Source organism: Ambystoma mexicanum, chromosome 3p, assembly GCF_040938575.1.
Source record: "Ambystoma mexicanum isolate Mex_15411 chromosome 3p, UKY_AmexF1_1, whole genome shotgun sequence".
In the NCBI taxonomy this organism is placed as follows: Eukaryota; Metazoa; Chordata; class Amphibia; order Caudata; family Ambystomatidae; genus Ambystoma; species Ambystoma mexicanum.
In genome coordinates this window covers 1,058,941,402-1,058,963,444 of record NC_090925.1, presented here as the reverse complement: position 1 = coordinate 1,058,963,444, position 22,043 = coordinate 1,058,941,402, and the positions used below count along the sequence as shown (strand labels likewise).

The window sequence follows — 22,043 nt, the reverse complement described above, 5'->3', positions numbered from 1 at the left end:
GCCGGACCACGAGGTGTGCGCAATATACATGATGATTATGTTACTGCAGGGACGTGCACTACTCCAAGTGAAAAAAAAGTAAATATGTTTTTTATTCAAAGCTTAAATGTTTCACCTAGCGTAGAAAGAAGGGGCGGTGCCTGGTCCCAAAACCTACCAGCCATCAGTGGTGGCTGGTGAGTTGTTTTATTAGAGGGTGCAAATATTTGCCACAATTATGGGATTGTGCTGGAGCATAACGATGGGGCCCGAATCAACAAAATTAGGTTGGGGGGTCAAGGGGATTCTTCCCCCTCCCACGAGAAAAGTTTTTGAATAATGGGTTAAAATGGTGCATTACACAGCACACTTTCTGTGAAAATTTGGTTAGAAAGTCAGACAGTTTGTAATCGGTTTTGTAGGTTGTAGGGTAACTCATGGAAAGAAGTTCAATAGGTGAAGTCACCAAAAGTGCACAAGTGCATATCACAATGCATTGTCATGTCGGTCCCTTCAATATATGCAAGTATAAAAAAACATTTTCATGCTGGCTGTGCCAATACATTTCCATGCTGGCTCCACCAACTTATGCCAGTATGCTCAGATAAGAGCATACTCATGTTCGCTTTTAGATGTTTTTTATAGTATTATTACTGGCCCTACGCACAAAGATGGCCACAAAGCTGGCTCTGCCAATAAATGCCAGCACTCCTATGTAAGAAAATACTCCCGTTGGTATGGCCATTAAAGGTGAAATGTCACAATAAGAAAACATGTCCAAACTGGTTCCAATGTAAGCCATTCTAGATCCATAAGAACACTTATCATCCTTGCTTCATCTAGATGCTCATTTAATACAAGGTAATGCTACAGTAAGAAATATACATGCCGCTACACCAAAATGTCAGTCTAGCGAAGTAATACTACATATCATGCTTGCTTAATCAAAGATGCTGAGTAATAAATGTCATGCCAAAGTTAGCAATGGCTAGACTAGCTGTACCACACACACACACACACACACACAGGCATTCCCTTTCAAACACGTATACAAATCCTCTCAGATTCATCACACTGCATCCACCACACAGGCATGGACCCACACACCCAGAAAATGCACCCAATCACTCCCATATACCTTCTCTCACATACTTACATTGGCACCCACCCAGAAAATTAACACACTTGCACACACTCACATTACTACTCACTAACCCACCATTCACTCACCCATAAACCTCTTACGTCCACTTGCACTGCATTCTCCACACTGACACAAACCCATCAAGAACATTGAAAATCACTATCAAATTCATACTCATTCACCCACCATTCACTCACGCATACACCTTCTCTTGCATCCACTCTCACTGCATTATCTATACAGGGACACACCCAGCCACCCAGAACATTCAAACACACACCCTATCACATTTCATCTCATTCACCCGCCACTCACTGACCCACAGCAGATACATACATCTGACACGCACTTCACACATGCAAAATATACCTCAGATTTTAAATAATTAATACTTCTTATCTGTTTTTCCAGATTCTGTCCATCATTCCAGGCCATCATGGGCTCCTCTGTGCTGCTCACAAGCTAAACCAGGAAGCTGGGAATGCTTCCTGGTTCTGTATATGAGCCACAAGGAAGTCGGAGGAGTAGGGGTTGGAGCTGAACATGGCATGTGACACGTGCCACATGTCATGGTCAGCTCTAACCCCTTCTGAGCACTTCATTCTCGCTCTGCAAGCTACAAAGTCTTCACCTGATGTGTGAGGAATGTGGCAGGGCATCCCCAGACCTGGTGTGGCAGTGGCCCACAGCGCAGGGGCTGTGGGGGCAACCGGTACTCCACAAGCTTCAGTTAAAAATCATTTTTGTTGTTTACAGGTGGTATCAAGCGAGATTGCAGTGATAGCAAGGGAGAACACGGGTCGCGGCTGTGACCCCTGATGACCCCCAAATGATGTCCCTGGTCTTAACTGTCCTTGGCCCTCATTAGGACCCTGGCGGAGTGGGTTTCCGCCAGCGCTAATCGCGGCGGACCCGTCCGCCGTACTACGAGTTCCCTTAGCGCCATGGAGGTTTTCTCCGCCTGGTTTTACCGGGCGGAGAAAACCATGGCGCTAAGGGACCTCGTTGTTAATTACGCCGCCGTACTTTACGGCGGCGTAATTAACTCCTTCCCCACTCCCATTATACCCTATGGGGCAAGAATGGGAATGGGGAAGGGTAAAATGGGGATTGGGGATTCACCGCTCCGCCAAGGTCGGCATGGGGTGGTAAATCCGCCAACCCCCATGGCGCTATCGGCGGCTTTCCGCCATGCTCCGCGGTGCATTTAGCACCGCGGATTCCGCCAGGGTCGTAATGAGGGCCCTTGTCATTAGCGGTAAACTCTGGTTCGATTGTGTGGGTTAAAATACAAGAAAATAGAGCATGGACTGACGCCGGCTAATCCTTCTTCTATATCTAGACCCCATCCATGTATCTCAGGTCTGGGTCACGAATGCTGACAGGCAAAGTAAGCATAGCAAAAGGTCGGAGCGGGTATTTAAGTTTTCAAAAAAGTTCTAGTTCCATGTTGAAGTCCTGACCTCACCTTACAGGGATGTTTAAGAAGGAAAATAAATCTGAATTGACCCTCTGCCCTCTCTAAACTTGCTAAATGTTCTAGATATCCAACAAATGCAGAATCACCCCAAAATCTTGATGATTCGAAGTTACACTAAATAAATGTGCTTAGGTGTAGTCAATAGTGATGGACATAGGCGTGGTCGGGGGTTTATAGTGACTATGTCGAATGTCACTTTTTCGATTGTCATTTTGTCGAATGAAAAATGCCAGAAAAAAAATGTAAATGTTTTTTTTTTGTTTTTTTCTTAATGTGGGGGTTCACCCCCCCCAACCCCCTGTTTTTTTTTTATTTACACTGTTTTTTTACTAGCTAAACCCCGAAAAAAACATATAATATAAAAAAAATGCATTTGACCTTTTTTTTCGGCAAAATGGTTTTCGCCGAAATGGCATTCACATTTTTGGTTCGACGATATGACCGGATACCGTGGTGGGAACAGCAATGCGCAACAATGCACAAACTGCTGAGGACAGTTGGTGTTTTCCAGGTGCAGAACCACGGTTCTGCTACAGGAACTTTTTTCCTACACAATTAATCAATTGCGTAACTATTATTTGAGTATTATAAAGGATTGGATGCGTTGCAATACCTGCTCAGTCAAAGATAGAAGGTTTAAATGAATAGGGGACAGACAAAGGTCTGCATTTGCGTTGGGGCTGATAAATCTTCTTGTTGTTCAGCACATCCTATGTCTTTGAACATGGAAGGGTACATTTGTTCAGACATTGTTTTCTTTTTATAACGGTGCATATTGTGCGGGTTTTGTTTCAGAAATCTATTGCCAATTAGCTTCCTACCTGGCTAAGGTCAGGATACGGATGTGCAAAAAGAGGGTTTTAGTATTTTTATTTTATATGCTACCTTTTTTGTATTTTTGCAAGGAACTTGGGGTTGGTCACTTTAAGTTACCCGGGGGAACCCAGACGTGGACCCTTTGCTCGCTGTGCTCAGAGAGACAAAGCTCCACCTCACTAATGAGGCCCAACAAGACTGAAACATGTGTCTCGGGTTGCTATTGGCACTCGTTCAAAGGAGATTTGCCTGATATTTCGGTGCTGGACTGCCCGTGTGCAAATATTCCTCCTTTGTGAAAAGTACAGTGAGCACAAAGCAATGGCTGTGGACTCTCAATGTGGGGAAAACACACAGAACAGGTTATCATGGCATGTTCTTTCTAGAGAGGGGTGCCTGCTACCTTTTTTGTATTTTTACTATTATTATTGTTTATTTGCAGGGCAAGAAGAAAGGTAAGAATGTGAAGCACAGACACCCTCCAACCTTATGTGGCAGCCCAGACAAAGAGCCATGTTCATGTCACACTCTCCCAGCATGACTGCGGAAGGGACTTTGAAGAGCCAAAATGGTGTCCCTCCACACCGTGCACTTAGGCTGCTGCCTAGAGTTGCATTTCTGTGGCATTGGCCCTATGCTGGAACCCTTACATCACGCATCCATGCCCCACCAGCAAACCATTCACCTACATTCCATACAGTATACCACAAACATGCCTTGTTCTTACATAAGACGACCTGTCAAGGCAAATCACGCTACAAACACAATTTTTTCGGCCAATTACTCATTGGCAAAATCGACCAGATGCTCATAAATGTGTGTTTCTGGTACGTGTTGACCGCCCTTGAACTGTACAGGCTTCAACAGACAGGTGCCATGAGTCTACACAGCAGGAAAAACGAGTCAAGAGACCAGCCATACAATGAAAAAACCTTCACTGATGGCTGTTCGGCGTGCCCTTGCACTGCTTATGCGAGACCTGTCTTCCCTTCCTCCAAGGACGAGAGTCTTGTTACTGTAAGCGTGTGACATCTCATTTTCGAAGCACAGCGTGACTGCTGGGAGCCTCGTCCAGGAGACAGCGACACTGCCAGCGTCCCAGCCGCTCGGTTTCTTTTGCCCTGCTGGGATGATGAGCAAGACGTGCGTCGTTAACTTCCAGTAAGATGAGAAGCTCAAAGCTTAGCTTGTTAGGGCAGCTTTTTCCGGTAGTAGAAGAGCACTTTCTGAGTTTGAGGGAGAGGTGCAGGTGGAAGCAAATGGAGGAGAGCACGTCCTGGGGTTCAAGGTGAGGCGGTCACAAACCCTGCATAATATATTAGAGAGCTAGGGCAAGTCTTAGGGAAATCAAATCACTCCACTGATTGCCATTGACACTGCTCGGAAGAAATGTGGGCATGTGCTGGGGTGGGAGTGCTAGGCCACACACCCATTCATTCACGTGATGGCACTTATGCTGAGGCTGCAAATCACAAACTCTGCCCTGGCCCACAATCTGCCCCAGTCAACTGGACACATTTCGCTACTCTCCTCCTCTCGCCCCCTGATTTGACTTCCTGTTCTTCCTTCTATTTCTATCTTCTGTCAACCACCACTCACTCCATAGCTCAGGTTGTTTTCTTTTAGTTCACCTCATGACCTGCCCCCTAGCGGCACATTTGTCATTTCCTTCCTAGTGTTGATTATTTGCACAGTTAGAGAGTTGGACTGACGTGAGGGCAGCCTGAACGTCCCAAGTTTGAATCCTGCAACAGGGCTAACGTAGTCTTTCATGATCCCGAGGCTGCAAAATCCAGCACTATTTCAAATGGGGTAGCAAGACTTGTTTTGCAGCACTTTAAAGCTAGAGGGGTCTGTTGTGAAGCACCCTATAGGAACGCACTATTATTATTAGCACCCAGGTCAGGAGGGGGGGGGTGCCAATCAGGTTCCTTGAATTGCGGGCTGAAACTGCCAATCTCCGGCTGTGCTGAATGGAACCTGGAGGCTGCTCCCCCAACCCCCGCAGCACCATCTTCCCTCACACTCCCTTATGTGTTTTTTTTTTACATTGCCTCCCTCCCCCACCCCATTTACCTATTTTCATCAACGGCGTTGACCCCCCTGCCGCCACTGCGCCTCTGTTGCTTCTCCGTGGCTGCCATGGAAATGGAAGAGGGGATCCGTATGGCGCCCCACATTCCATATACAAGGCAGACATTTTTAGACAGTATTTTCATTCATTCAACGGTACGCTGTGTGCATCCCGTTGAAGGAATGAAAATACTTTTTTTTTTTACACCACAGGTTTCTGGATTGGAATCCCAGGGTGCTAATAGCCATAAGACCCTCTCCGGCAGGCAGGATCGGGTCAGGCAGGATCGGGTCTTATCGGCCAAGGGACACTTGTTAAAAACATTTGCTTCTCTCGGGCCTTTACCTGGTGCCCTGGGCCGATGATCGGGTCTTAGTACTACATTATTAACTTCCTCTTGCTCAATCTCTGTTGACTATCTTTTTTTGCGGTCTATTTTTACTGTGATTATTCACATTCTGCAGCATTCTCTGGCTTTCTCTCCATTTTCTTTTCTTTATTCCACTTTCCCTTCCTTTTGTTTTTCTGTCAGTCCTTTTTCCTTTGTTCTTATTCTCCTCTCCTTTTGTTTTCTTGTATGTCAAACAATTGCTCTCTCTCATTTTTATCATTTTCTTTCTACTTCCTGTTTTATTCTTTCCTTTTTTTCCTTTCATTCCCATTCACTTTCTCAGTTTTCATGGTCTTTGCGCTCCTTTTGTTACCTAACCTCATCCTGCCGTTTGGCCCCTCTTTCCCTCGCTAGCCTTCTCTGCTCCCTAATACCTAATTCATAATCCCCTTTGCCTCCTCACTTTGCTTTTATTTGGCTTGTGTTGTCATAATCTGCCTCATTTCACTATTTGCCACCAACTAATCCTCCCGCCTCAACCGTGGCACATCTTTCCATGGGGCAAATGGGTACACCTTGACTAAGGACTTCAGGGCTCCCGTCCAAGTTAAGGTATATTTAGAATGGCAAAGAGATTCTAATGTCTGAGACAATGTCAATTCTGCCTGCATGTGGGAGGGGCACTCAGAGGTCATGGAACAGGCAGGAGCAGGCTAGTGTCCTCTGAGGGGTTCCATGTCGTTTCATCGTAGGATGTTTTTTTGTGGTGTTTTTTACTGCTGATTTTTTTAACGAAAAAATCCCATTGATTTTTTTATTTTTGGGGGGTTACCCCTCAAGCCCCCCCATTCCCTTTAACTGTTTAGGTATTGCCTTACTAATCAACTAAAAAAAGACTTGGGGATTTTTTATAACAGAGTACAAGACTACGCCCCTTGTATAAACCAACTATGTTTCCAAAAAGTCTTGACACCTCTTTTAGCTATCACCTATAGTGTCAAGGGCCCCTATTTCAGGGACCAACCCACTGCAGGGACTGTCATTACAACGCAAACGGAGAGACGCTCTACCACTACGTATGGAAATTACCACACTCAGAGTCAACTTTATAAATATAGACTCTAAAAGAATTTTTATTAATAATTTTTTCTAAACAAATCCATTGATAAAATCACCAAAAAAGGCGAAAAATTCATTTAATCATTGTTAAACACATAGTTAGAAAAAAAGTGAAACACCTACATATACAGAAGAACTCCTATGTATTTAGAAAGGCAAATAAACACCACTATGAGCTTTACAATCACAAACATAAAATTAACTGTGTTGAGGCCCCCACCATAGACCTACAAAAGATAAATAACATACATGAAAAACCTAACAAAAACATTAAATTTATGAAAACCCATAAAATAAGGCCCATCAAAGGGATGACCATCTAAAAAATGACACATAACACTTCAAACTAGCACTTAGTCATATTCAGTCAGTACTTGTGTTTAGTGTACTCGATTTTAGTAGACTCAATTGTACATTTCTTAACATCAAGTACAAAGTTATCAGTGAATAAATACTGCTGTCATAATTAATATCACAGTGATAACAATCCCAACATGTTTCATTCCCATATATTAATCACAACCCTTCTATGCGGGAAATTCTTCAGGGGAATTTTTCAATGCGTCATAGAAATGAGCTTGGTAGACAACCGTCATCTTCTGTTTGCGTGCCGCTGACAGTCCTCTGTCGGGGCTGACCTGTTTGTTACAACAGTGGCCTACGGAGATAGCACAACCCTACATATGAGTCAGGTTACATAAATATTAATTTTGTACCTTCTAATCAAAATGAATCAAAAATCTTGACCAGGCTTACCGCATTTATTCAAGTAATGCAGATCAAATGCGTCAAGTGGAATTCTTTATTATTAGGAACCGGTTCTATGGGAACAAGGAGAAAAATATCCATTTAGCAAACTTGTGATCAGTCAGGGGTCCTGAGTGAATCAATGGTATTTTTACAGATCTATTGCTGATGGAAGGGAATGTATATACCTCCACCAAACTAGTAATTTAAAAACTGTAGTTGCAGCAAGACTTCCCTTATAGTCTTAACAAAGCCCCAAATTTAGTGTAGTGATAACTCAAAAAATACAAATACAATTGTAAAATTGTAATTCGTACTTGATGGTCCAAAACTTTCTATAACTGGACCGTTTGGCTGCCTTACACCCACACCCCATATATATAATTTTCTAAACCCCCCCTAAAAAATTTGATGGGTTTTTGCATTGAAAAATTTGTGGTAAAAAACCCAGTGAAAAAACATCCCGCGATGAAAGGACGCTATACCCTCTGAGGTAGGGGAATAAGCAAGAGAAAAGAGAAAAAAGGCCATCTAGTGATGCTTAAGGCATCCAGCTGACCACAGTTGGATTTTATCAGAGTGAATAACATGGAGAGTCTTTGATTTTGAATTATAAGGAGAGCAAATTGGGAATTAGGTTGACAGGTGGGATCTGCTTAAACACTTTCATCAAGCAGGGAACACTCTGCCCTTCAAAATCCTGAGTCTGACACATAGCGTACCATGAAATGCAGAACTTACTTTCGGTCACAGCAATTACAGAGGGGTAAAATGAGGGGAAAAGGAATATCTGAATGCCTTACTCAGTTAGTTATGGTGCAAGTAAAGCTTTTTGAAGGGCAGGATCCTTTCGTTGGGTAGATGGTGTTGGCGTAGTTGATAAGGGTTCCACGGGTAAAGAGAAGTTTGAATTGCGCGCGCCATACTGGTGGCTTGGGTGACAGTGATGTTGACATAATGTGACAATTTCACATTAATCCAGTGTAGCTAATGGGAATGATATATGTGTGATTTTTAGTGTTGTTTGTGCTTTAGTTGATACAAATTCGAATTGCTTGTGTGCAGCAAGATTAATGTCAAAACTGATGATACGGGTGGGTGGGGTTGATATTATCCCTCTGTTTGGGAGAGGGATGTCATTGGGGTGGGTGAGTTGGGGTGTTATGTGACAAAATGCTTGACTTTTGCAATGGAGGGGAGGTGTGGGACCATGCTGTGGTGGACATATTTGATGGATGGACTCATCTTGTACCAATTGGACTGGGCATACAATATGTGGCTTCATTGCTCCATAATACTCCTTTTCCCTAATGTCTATAATGGCTGACAGCAATCTGGCTTGTGTGAGCTGGAATGTGAGGGGACTAGGAAACTATAAAAAGATCAGGAATGTGCAATTATATGTAGATCGACACAGTGTCAACCTTTTCCTGCAGGAGACACCTACTAAGTCACAGGGATGCTTAAAATTTGCAAAGTCATGGGGCACACAAAGATTCAACACTGACTATTCCACTCAGAACAGGGGTGTCATGATTCTACTTCATAAGAGTGTTAAGTTCCATCCCATCTCCTCCTACATAGATCCTTTAGGGCGTTACATATTGCTTCATGGCTGTCTGAAAGGTAAAGAGATTGTACTCCTCAATGTGTACGGGCCCAACATAGATGACCCCGAGTTCTATTCTCACCCCACTACACTACTAGTTGGGTTTCCCTTGGTTCCCATCCTTTGGGGCAGCGACCTCAACATAATCCTTGATGTCGATTGGGACAGATCAGGTACCAGGCTCGCCAACTCTCCAGGGCTGCCAGAGTTATTTTGGAATCCTTGCCACAACTGAAAGTCTCTGATGCATGGAGAATGGTACACCCTGGCTCTCAAGTGTATTCATAGTATTACTCTGTGCATGACTTTCACTCCAGGATAGACAGATGGCTTATATCCGACATACTACTGAGGAATGTCACACAAATGTCAATTCTTCCCAGAACTCATTCCGATCACTCCCCTGTGACTATCTCCCTTGCCTGGGGTGCAGGTCATTATGAGTCTTGCTCCTGGAGACTAAAACCTCAGTCATTATTAGACGTGGCCTTCAAGACAGACCTAGAATCGGCAATTGATGACTACCGGATCTGTCCTCACACAAGCCACCCTCTGTGAGTCATTTAAGGCCTACATCAGGGGAATAGCTATCTCCAAAGAGTCAGGGATTCTCAGGGTTATCCGCAGAGACATATCGTTAAGTGAATCTGCACTCTCCTCCCTCGACGCCCAATATGCCTTACGCCAATCTCCATCCATCCTCGCCAGCATTGGCACCGAACTGGACACTTTTTGTGCCCAAGCTGATAGGGAGAGGAAACTCATAGACACTCCTGGACTAGTGAGACGTTACGGGGAGGGCGAACGACCTGGCCGCATGATTGCCAGACTCCTCCGACAGGAAACAGGATCACCACACATCCCTGCCATTGAAAGGCCTGATGGCTCTCTGGCCCTCCTTTCACAAGACATTAATGGGCAGTTTCAATCGTTCTATTCCTCCCTATACACAAACACTGACACTATCACGGAATCAGACATAGAAACATAACTGGATGGCCTCCCCCTCTCTGTTGTCTCCCATGACACTAGCATTGCCCTGGACTTTCCTATCACTTCCGAGGAAATATCTGAGCACATTGATTCTTTAGCCTCGGGTAAGACCCATGGTTCTGACGGTTTCCCAATTGAATTTTATAAGCAGTATAAATCTAGTTTGGTCCCCCACCTTTCAGCTTTATGGGAAGAATCCTGCACATTAGGCACACTCCCTCCCACTCTCTGTGAAGCCATTATAACCGTATTACTTAAGCCAGACAAGCCTCCCACCCAATGCGGGTCATATGGGCCTCTTTCGCACATAAACTGCGATGTTAAGATCTATGCTAAGGTACTGGCCATGGAACTTACCCCTTACATGCCTCACATCATACATCCAGATCAGTCGGGATTTATCCCTGGCCAATCCACTTCTCTCAACCTGCGTCGCCCCTTTAATGTCATCAGCAGGATCGACCCTAACACCCACGATGTTGCAGCGGCCCTTGACATGCAGTTTTCATTTGATTCCGTGTCTTGGAACTACCTTTGGCAGGTACTTGTGAAATGCAACTTTGGGCCCCGATTTCTACTCGTTGGTTAAACTACTGTACTCGGACCCTGTCGCAGGGTTTGCACAGAAGATAGATATTTGCCCCCCTTTAGTATATCCCAAGGCACGAGATAGGGGTGCCCCTTCTCTCCCCTAATTTTCGCCATTGCCATTGAACCCTTGGCAGATAGAATACGGCAGACACATTCACACCGGGGTTTACGTCTACTGGACGCACCTGATATTATTTCTCTATATGTAGATGACTACCTACTATTCGTCCGCTCCCCTGAATGTAACCTTGCATCGATCCTGGAAGACGTCATACACTTTGGTGAACTTTCCAGTCTTAAAGTTAATTGTACCAAATCAACACTTTTTCCACTAAGTGATGCCACGCCCCCCTACCCCCTGATCTCATGGGCTCCACATGGGCATAATCGGAAGTTACATGTCTCGGAGCAGTGTTGGCTTGCACGTGAGACAGGGTACATGAGGCCAACTACCTGAATTACTTAACCACACTTAGAAAGAAATGCCAGGGCTGGGCCAAACTTCCATTGTCTCTTGTGGATAAACTTGGTGTCTTAAAAATGGTAGTGCTCCCCCAACTTTTTTATCATTTTCTTAATCTTCCATTGTGGCCGGGCAGAGAATTTTTTCGATCACTGAACGGACCACTCTCCCTGCTGCCCCAGATGTAGGTCTGAAGATGCAACCTATATTCACATGATCTGGGCCTGCACCTGCCTTACCCAATTCTGGTTGGAGGTCTGCTCCACACTCTCATCTATCCTATACCAGAAATTTGCCCCTTCCCCGTTAAAATGCCTCTTTCACGACTTCCCCGGCCTTCACCGTGACTCCCGAAAGCTTGCTGGTCTATGTATGTTACTTGCCATACAATGTATCCTGTTGTGTTGGCTCCACCCCCGGGTACCTACACATGTGCAGTGGCTATCTGCCGTTACCTGGGCCTCTGACACGGAAGAGGCGTGGGCAACTCAATTGCCACCAACAACCAGACATAGGGATGTGTGGCCCTGATTCCGCTCTTATCTCACATCTATGTCCACTGAGTCGGATGACTCTTCCTCTGTACAGTCCTCCCCTCGCAACAACCCTACTTGAGGGATCATTCTAATTGTCAAGCCATGTATGCTCAGTGACTAGCTACTGTTATGATACCCTTCTGGTTCCATCTGTTGTTATTGTACATTGTCTGCATATGCTTTTGCTGTAATTAACGATTGTCACCCGTTGCTTACCGTTCTATTGTAACTTCAAGCGCAATTAAATAAAGTTTTTTTTAAAAAATGATGATACAATATAAAAGCAATATAGATGTGTCAGGCCACACAGCGCTCAACAACCAGGTAGCGAGGAGCTCTACATGTGCATGTGAGGTAGGAGATTTGCAATGGGAACATCAGTGTGAGGGGATGTGGTAGTCCTGAACATACATTTATAGGTACACATACATGGGTGTCTCTAGGGAAATAGGTTTTTGGCAGCATGAATATACAGATCTGTTTTGCCACAGAGTTCTCTGATAAGTTAGGAATTGTGCTGCTGAAATCCTGGGTTGGGCAATTAAACTCTGTGTGACTGAGAAACTAGTATTACAAGATTGGGGAAAGACGGCAGCAGCTGCGAAGAATATCGGATGGTCTGCTTCGGGCAAGCCTATTTTATAGTCTAGGTGCATTGTGAAGGGGAGATGCAATCTCTGTAAGTATATAGGAGTCTGTTATTTAATCACGGGTGGATTTGGGCCACCAGGTAGGGCTGGATTTTAGGTCCTGACAATTAAACCTGATGCGGGTTGCTTGCGGGGAAAGAAGCACTGATAGATCATGGGTTTTCAATAGAGTTGTCAAGGTGTGGGTTGGGACCATGTGAGCTCCAATGGTAAGTTGCATAGTTTAGAATGCAATGTGGACACCAATATGTTTGGGTGATAAAACCAGCAACAACATATCAAACGGAAATTTATTTACTCTCCTTATCTACACATCAATGACATTTTCATAGAATAGCTGTGAGTGTCACAAGTAGGGGTACAGGTCTCTAACCAGATGGAACCTGTGATAATTGAAATAAAATTATTTGTATGTTGTGTAAACTGTGTAACTAGGAGATGAGGCTATGGCCAAATATGGAAAGGCGCCAGAGAGGGGTGTAGTGTAAATATGAAACATGCAATCATAAGTTAAAGAGGATGATGCTTAGATGAATGTATCCAATAAGAAGTGTGGGAAATGAAGGGAATAATGCAACATTGGATAGGATTAACCAATCGTGTGGGGGGGTTGACTCTGTAACAAAACCTTTAGGAGTGTTTTAAATGTTACAAATTGTATAAAATGTGTGTTCTTTGTTTGGTCCGGGGAGACAGGTTAGTTTAAATCTTTGATGTCATCTAACCGCTCCCAGCCATTTGTACAATAATCTTGCTTTACGAGCAAAGCGTGCACGTACTCTTTAAGTGTGGACGTGCATTTGGTTACAGTGATCAAAAGACCCATTCCCACATTTGGTGTCCCTGGGTGGGCCCCAGTATCTCTGAGAAATTAGGGGTCTTCCGTCCAATCACATTGGCTGCAAAGCTACTCCGCAGGGACCAGTCTCCGTGCTCGACAATGAGGAAGGCTACAGGTACCATATTGGTTAGAGGCCTGTCTGCTCACCCCCTCCCAGTGGTGTGGTACCTTGGCCTGGCTGCGCAGATCAGATCAAAGGAGCACCATGTTGGAGCACTTTGGGGTTCACTTTCATGAGGGTGCATCTTTGCCAGGTAAAGCAGGAGGGTAGCACGGGGAGAACACATAAGTGGTCCTTTTTTTAATCCTTGGATAGGGAAAGATAGGTGTGTGTGTAAGGTTAGATGAGGTCAAGTAGGTTGGAAGACTGAGTGTTTTTGGAGGAGTGAATGAATTGTTCTATGTCGTAAGTTTTTACCTAATTTGTTATTTTAGAGGTGTGGTTTCCCGCACCTGCACGTCCATTGTGAGGATAGTCTTAATACCCTTCAGGTTGCTTGTCTGGTTGGCAGGAGCCCTTGCCTTGGGATGAGGTGGCATCTATGGTAACAACATCTGTAGATACCTTTCATCATCATCATTATAACTTTATTTCGGTGGAATGCCATAAAAGTATCACATCAAAACATATATTGAAGCATACAATTCAAACAATGCAGGTCCAAACCGTTGCAAGCGTGGACGCTATATGGGAGCATGGAGCAGGGTGTTTTTTTACAATCGAATAGCCTTTTTAGACAGGATAAAGAGTTCTTGGGCTAAAACGCACTCTGTCCAACACTGTTGACCGTGCGTGGGCAGAACACCACAGCCCTTCGCCCCAGAGGGGCTGCGTTTTCTCCAGTCAAGACACTCACAGGTAGTTCAGTTCTCCAGTGGTATGGACTCCCTCTGATTTCACTTGTTACAAGGGTATTAACCAAATGTAATGCATTCAGGATGCCCCTTGTTACATTGATGGTTTGCAGCCTTATCGTGATCAAATCAAATTTGGGGTCCGCCAGGTTGGTGGTCCTAAAACAGTCTATGATCTGCTCCCTCTGTAAAAAGTGACAGCCTCTCACTGTGTGGAGCCACTGGTAACATTTATTCTGTATTGCTTCCCTTACTTCAGGCTGCTTTGACACTGGTTTAGGTACACCATGCAGAAAAATGATCTGATGAGCTAAGCCCCCTGTGGGCCCAGTGGATTCATCCGCTGGGATAAACAAGTTTTGGGCCTGGTCATTTGCTGGCTTCAACAGTATCTTAGTGTCCCTGGGGCTTCTGTTTGTTTGCAAGCAACAAGTATGCCCCAGTGGTTGGAAGGCTTCTGGGCCAGGATCAGAGCCAGATAGGGTTGGGTTATGCACATGCGTATTGCCTGTTGGGGGTTTTACCCTGTCTGGACTAAATCTATTCCGTGTAATTTGCTCAGACACTGCCTTGCTCGGTCCCGATGATTCTGGATGGTGATGTTGGGCCAGTGCCCCGGTGCCCTTAGCTCATTTGATTTGTTCCCCAATGTGTTGTCTCCCCTCTGGAATTCCCTAACATTCCTGGCTTCATTTTCATGCCAACAGCTTCTAATACAGACCAGAGCCGGTTTTTGATTGTCAGCAGTTTGGAGAGCATGAGTGTGTGTCAGAAGCATGTTGTGTGTGACAGCAGCAGTAACATGCTTCTGACCCTGGGCCCACCTCACCCTTCTCTACAGTAGGGGATGAAGACTTCTCTATTTGGTTTGATTATGTGGGCCAGCGGGGTGCACAGAGAGGCCATGTTTGCAGCCTTGGGTGCATGTGCCAATGTCCCGCCTTGGATGCTACCCACACATTCAACCTGTATGCTGGGGGCCATGTGGAGTTGCCCCGCAGGAGAGAGGATTAAGGGGGTTAAGGTGGGCACATCAGCAATTTCATTCATCCCTAGATGGTGGTTGGGATTGCTATGGACAGAGGTTGGAGCTGATGCAGGGGGGTCCACAGCAAATAAAATGTCCTCTGGACACTGTTGTTGGCTGTGCTGCATGTCTGCAGTGATGGAGTCAATGGTGGGCAGGGCGTCTGAAGGGGCGGATAAGAAGACAGATTTTTTGGGAGGTGATTCCTTAGCTGGGGGCATGAAATAGCTTCCACCATTGGGCCCAATGACAGTATTAATGGTATTGCTCTCTGACCTCACCCCATAGAGCGGGCTACCCAAAACTCTGGAGCTACCCAAGGATTACTGTATTTCCATAATCAGGAGATGACAATTTCCAAAAGGGACCACAGCACCCGCTGGACCCAGTTTAGTTGGGGCGGTGGCATCTTGGACTATCGAGTTGACTGATTTAGCGGGTCGCAAACATTCCTTTGCGGTTCCTGGCCAAATTCAAAACACTGGACGTGCTCTGGTCCACATGAAATAAGTGGTGTAGGGGTCACCACATAATCCTCAGTATTATCCTCCCAAGCGAATGTTACTGCCATGGCGAATATATGTCTAACCCCAAGGAGCTTAACTTCTGCTTTAAAACAATATTTTGAATAGATGGTATCCTCCCACGTATTCCTCATTTTATGATATATGTCTCTCCAGCTTTGCTGGTTCGGAAAAAAACGTATTCTCGCCAGAGGGCACTGTATGCAGTGTCGTCACATCGATGTGCCTCACGGGCCTCGGTCGATCGCCGACATCATCATCAGCATAAATAGCACATGCAGCACCCGTTAGCTTCAGTTCTGTTTTTCCAAGCTTACACTTTGAGTCATTTACGGCATGTTTCAGTTTTTGCAAAGAAAATGTCTTCTGCTTCGACTCATTCGACACCAAATTCGGGTTTAAAAAAATGCCATACTGTGGAGTGAAGATGTCTATCACAGATTCTCACCGCATCTGCCTGTGGTGTCTGGGCACCAAACACTGTACTGACGACTGTGGTTCCTGTCAGGCCATGACAGAGAAAGCTCTCAGGGAGGTAGAGGTAAACTGGCCGTGGGGAGGTTGGCTTCAAAGTCTTCTTCATGGCAGGATAAGTCTGGCGAGTCCAGAGACTCTTCCCTGCGTAAAAAAACAAAGATGTCCCGAAAGAGGAGTCGATCATGGCAGTCTTCGTCTTCTTCCTCAAATAAGGCAAAGAAGAGACGTTATAGGTCTCCTTCGACATCAAGTGATTCCTCTACTGAGGTAATCAGATGCCCGACAAAATCCAATTCCCCGACAAAGTGGGACGCATTTAGTTCGGAGATGATGCATATTTTCAAGAATGCAGCCTCAACCCCCTCAAAAGAATCGCACAAGAAAAGTCAAAGGTTACAACTTCGAAGCCGTGCACTAACCAGGCATTGCATCCAGATTGTTCTCGATCCGACGATAAATCGTCGAGAGCGTCGACGAGCAAGGAGCGGAGTCCTCCTTTGGTTCTGCAAAAGAAACACAAATCGTCAAAGTCCTCAACGACTTTGTCAACTATCAGAGTCATTGTCGATGCCAAAGTCGAAGACAATGCCGAATAAACCAGCGCCTTTATCTAAGCCATCTTCGACACCGTAGACGACTGCTTTGACGTTGTTGGATTCTATTGGCATACAGGACAAGGTTGAGGATGATTCTCCTCCGTTTGGGTTTCAGTTTGGCACCCCCAATGTTCCAGAAGAACTAATTTCGGATGAATCAAAAATGAAAGATCTGTATGAAAACCTAGAGTTGGGTAGTGGTTTGGACACCTTACCTGAACTGCAATGTAGCAGGCCTGACCCCTCTGAGCATGCAGATTCATCTTATAGAAAGCTCATGGGTAAAGTTACTGAGTTTATGGGATAGGGCAGACCTTCGACTGCATATGAACAAGATGACATGATAGACATCTGAGACCAGGGTCCTGAAAAGGACCCAATTTTACCTTTTCACATTGCCCTGCATAGAAAGGTCACTGCAAACTGGGAAACCGTAGAGAGTGGGTCTGAGGTTAATAAGAATTTCGCCAGAAAGTAAAGGCCTTCTAGCAGTGACGCAGAGTACCTCACCAAACACCCCACTCCTGAAAGCTTGGTAGTTCATGCAGCTACTTCAACCAGGCAATCGGCTTATCCCTTCTATCCCCCCTGATAGGAATGACAAGAGGGTAGATGCCTGGGCAAGTAAGGATTTCAGGTCAGGCAGTATGGCCTTGAAATCTACCAATGTAACCTGCACTCTTTCCAGATTCACTTTACCCTGTGGGACTGTGTTGACATGGCGGCTGATCACATCCCGGATGGCGAAGAAAGAGACGGCTTCCAGGCAATCATTAAAGATGGTAAGGAGGCAATGTGTGAATGTCTCCAGTCAGGTTTGGATACTGCTGACAGCATCAGCAGATCCATGGCTGCTAGCAGAGTACTATGCAGTTTTGCGTGGTTGAGAAAGTTGGGGTTTGCACCAGACGTGCAGGCTAGACTACTCAACATACCTTTTGACGGCTCAATGTTGTTCGGCAGCAAGGCGGATGAGAGTTTGGTGAAGCTTTAGACCTCTAAGGCGGAGGCTAAATCCCTTAGTGCCTCCATTAGACAACCTCAACAACCCTATTCAGGCTCATCTTCCTGGAGGGGTCAGTCCTTTTATTTCTATTTCTCAATTGGAAGAGAAAGAGGACAAGTCGGACAAAGGGGTCAAAGAAGATTCCCTCATGGTGGATGAGGAAGGGGTGCTAAATCATTCCCAGCAGCGGCAACTTTACCCTCAGCCACTGCTGCAGCCGCCTCTTAGCCACTCGAGACCTTGACCCACAAGACCCCGTTGCGATGCAGAATTTCTCAGTATCTGAATGAATGGCGGGGCATTACTTCAGATGCAGAAGCCCAAGGTTACTGCCTTCCTTTTCAAATAAGGTCTCAAGATTACCCACTGGGATACAACTCTGTCAAAATTCCAGACGTTCCTTGTGCAGGAAATATTACCCTTTCTAGAGAAAGGTGCAATAGAACATGTACCTGCAGTGGACAGGAACAAGGGTTGGTAGTCCCCTTATTTTCTGATTCCCATGAAAGATGGATGATTGAGACGCATCTTGGACTTAAGAAAATTGAACAAGTTCCTCAGGAAGAACAAGTTCAAGATGGTTACCCTTTCTCAGATCCTTCAGGCTCTCCAACTCTAAGACTGGTTGGTATCATTGGATCTTCAGGATACTTACTTGCATGTGTCAATTCATCTCAAGCACAGAAAGCACCAGAGATTTGCAGTTGGCAGTTCTCATTATCAGTTTCGAGTTCTGCTATTCGAGCTGACTTCTGCCCCAACGGTTATCACCAAGTACATGGCGGCGCAGGCAGCGAGTCTCAGCAAAGGGGGTATTCACGGTATTGTACGATCGGACCGAAAAAAAAAGGTCTGACCGTACAATACGATTGAAAAATGCTACCACCAAAGGTTCGAACACCAAAAGTTCAAACCTTTGGTGGTAGTATTGCAGGTAAGTAAAGTATAGGTGTGTGGTATAGTGAGTGGGGTGTTGCGAGGGACACCCCTGCAGCTCACCTGCAAAAAAACCCAAAAAAGGGGGCCTGCAGGAGTGCCGCCCGATACGCCCCGCTCACTATACCACACACTTATACTTTACTTACCTGCAATGCTACCACCAAAGGTTCAAACTTTTGGTGTTCGAACCTTTGGTGGTTGCATTTTTCAGTCGAATTGTATGGTCAGACCTTTTTTTCGGTCCCATGGTACTTTACAGTATAGTGAGCGGGGGTTACCCCTGCAGCCCCCATAGTATGTAAGTGTGTTCGCATAAGAAAGGTGCAAACTTTTGGTAGTTCGCACCTTTCTCATGCAAACTTTCTGGCCGCAGCAAAATCAGCTGCGGTCGAATCACTTAGAATCGTATTCACATCTAGCCCTACTTGGACGATTGGCTGATCAGGGCTTGTTCACCCAAGGAAGCCCGGGAACATCTCAGAATGACCTGCCAGTCTTCACAGATTGGACTTCTCCCTCAATTACAAGAAGTCCCATATTGACACACTCACCTGTGTCTCTGCAGGAGTGATGGATGAGCCTCGTTTGACCCTGAGTTCTCACTTCCCCTGTTTCACCTGGAGGAACACCTGTCAAACATAAGATGCACACTCAGACCTTGGTTCACCAGATTCCCCTGGGCCCATTCCCTTCTCTCTACTATGTGCTGTGATGTTCCCTAAGGGCTTACCTTGGTTTTTAGTGGGGTGTGCACTCCATCCTGCATTCACAGGGGCGCAATTCTATGGAAGATTCACAGCCCTACACTCGTAGGGATGATGCCAATGTCTATTTGCCGAGTTCTGATGCCACATACTGTTTTATGCCTTCACAGCGAGGCAGAGTGTTCAATGTGCTAGTTTCTTCACTAGCAAGAAAGTCCTTTCCAAAAGGCGAACGTTGCGCGGTGGATTTTGAGAGTCCGGTATTGTCCGAATTGTCTTTATTTTGCCAAAGGTATCTTGGGTGAGTAGTGCTGCGTGTAGAACTCAGACCCGCTGGTAGGTTTGTGCGGCGTTATAGGTTCAAGCGCACATAGTAATGTCTCTCCTTTCCCTTGCAGGAGTGGATTATGGGGTGCTTGTGCCACGAGTCTGGGTTCAGTGCTACTGGAGAGCATCAGAGGTCTGGTAAGTATGCACAGAGGCTTCGGTAAGTATGCACAGCATTACTGGAGTGAGCGCAGTAAGTAATGTCTCTCCTTTCTTTTGCAGGAATTTCAGTAAGTATGCACAGCGTTACTGGAGCAAGCACAGTAAGTAATGTCTCTCCATTCTTTTGCAGGAGTGTGGGCGCTCGGACTACGAGGAAAACAAAATCGTGTGTTGCCACACGATATCCCCATATGCACTCCCACTGGGACAGAGTCCCGTATATCACTTTTAAAAGTCCACCCACTAGAAGATCCCATAGAAGGATCTGAACAGGGGTATAGACTAAATTTTGCTTTTCAATATGTTACAATGGAATTCACAACAATCAAGACTCTCAGGCGGAGAGTGGATATATTTCTTTATAGGGCATAAAGGTACTGGTACCAGCCAGTGGCCTAACTGTATATAACTTCAAAAACCAGTAACAATGTATATCACAAGTATTTTTAATACTGAAATGTGTATATCATACATGCAAGCATATTCAATACAAAAGTGTACGCAAAAGCATACAGTTATACATAAAATAATATATAAAATAAGAAAGTCAAACTGACTCTTTCCAAAATGATGAAAAACTGTTCAATGACTAGTGATTACAACATCCACACTAGCATACGTAAAGCATCAAAGTGCGTTTAAACGATCCCAAATAGCACCAATGGGTCTATTCTTTTGCCAACGCATTTCAGATTGGTGAATAATCCATCTTCAGGGCTTTGGTTGCTTTTGGTTCAAAACTAATCACGATTTGCCACAAAGTGGATACCTACAGGATAACAGAAGAAATAATCACTAAGAGTTCAGACTTTAAAGCTCCACTAATACACTAAGATATTTGGGAAAACACCAACCTTATGGTCCATACACAGTCGGTGTCAAGAAATTCAATCATGCTAGACTGCAGTCACTCACTGCGTCTGGGTGCAACTACAAGTCTGGTAGAAAACACCAGGGTCCCTAAAGGGAGGAGAAACATTGGTTTGAGAGGACAGCTCAACTATTCAGTGACGTGTGGCCCAAGTGGCCGCTTCATTCAAGAGGGAAAAGTATATATCGTGATACTCCCAATGGGGTACATATAGTCAACACTGCAGTATTCTAGCCTTTGTAGACACTCATGGGTGTCACAGGACAATTCTCACCCCTGTGCGAGCATACATGGGGTCTGGCTGCTTATCAGTAAAGTAGCACACACTCTAGTCAGGTCGTAAGCCACTTCATCCCTATGGGGCTGCTAAAGTGATGGACAGACACGATATTTGTAACATTTGCGAATCATGCAATAACACTGTTGTGCTCCTCACCAAGGCACACGGGTGTACAGAGTGAAACTTTGCTATTCTAGCCCTTGGAGACACAGGATAATTCTCACCCATGTGTGAGCGTACATGGGGTCGGACTACTTATCGGTAAATAAACACACACTCTAGGCGTGTCGTAAGTCACTTCATCCATATGGGGCTGCCAAAGTGGAAGACAGCCGCGATATTTGTAACATTTGCGAATCATGCAAAAATACTGTAGTGCTTCTCACCAGGGCACACGAGTGCATCGAGTGAAATTTAGCCAGCACTGATTACGTGTCGCCCCTGTGAAAACAAAGGTGCATGCCAACATACGAGCGCACAGGGCCAAGGGAGAATGTAGGTGCACTCACCTTGTTCGAGGAAACGGAGAGCAACCATCAGACGCCGAAGCGCAGTGCTGTCTCCCCTGTGTTTTAGATGGTTGCCATGGCAAATTCGCGCATGCGCACGAATGCCTTGGACAGCCATCTTGGTATGGGCATCAACGTTATATTGTCATCCCACATGTCACGAGTCTTCTTACTGAAACTGGGGCACAAATATACACAAGTGTGCTTTCTGCCCAAAGGATAATACCACCTCTCTCACAGCATCAATCGGTACTTGGGGCCAGCAGGCTATGCCTGCTATCATTAACCCGTACACTTGGACTAACTGGAAGGCTTAATGGCGGTGGGCAAGGGGGGAGTGCAGATCAAAGTCTGCTTGGGCCCCCATGGCCACCCAATCAGTGTGAAAACGGC

General features: G+C 45.3%; 1 long non-coding RNA gene across 2 annotated transcripts; it reads right to left on the bottom strand.

Moving 5' to 3' along the window:
• Nucleotides 1-6,994: 6,994 nt before the first annotated feature.
• Nucleotides 6,995-21,724, bottom strand: LOC138579728 (uncharacterized). 2 transcript variants are annotated; one of them, XR_011304125.1, is made up of 3 exons: nt 21,651-21,724; nt 7,700-7,764; nt 6,995-7,601 (listed from the first exon to the last, which is right to left on the bottom strand). It is a non-coding gene; the product is annotated as an uncharacterized lncRNA (long non-coding RNA). The 2 variants fall into 2 exon arrangements; XR_011304126.1 differs by lacking the exons at nt 6,995-7,601; nt 7,700-7,764 and adding exons at nt 20,577-20,759; nt 20,845-20,950 and having other exon boundaries at nt 21,651-21,718.
• Between the last annotated feature and the right edge of the window lie 319 nt (nt 21,725-22,043).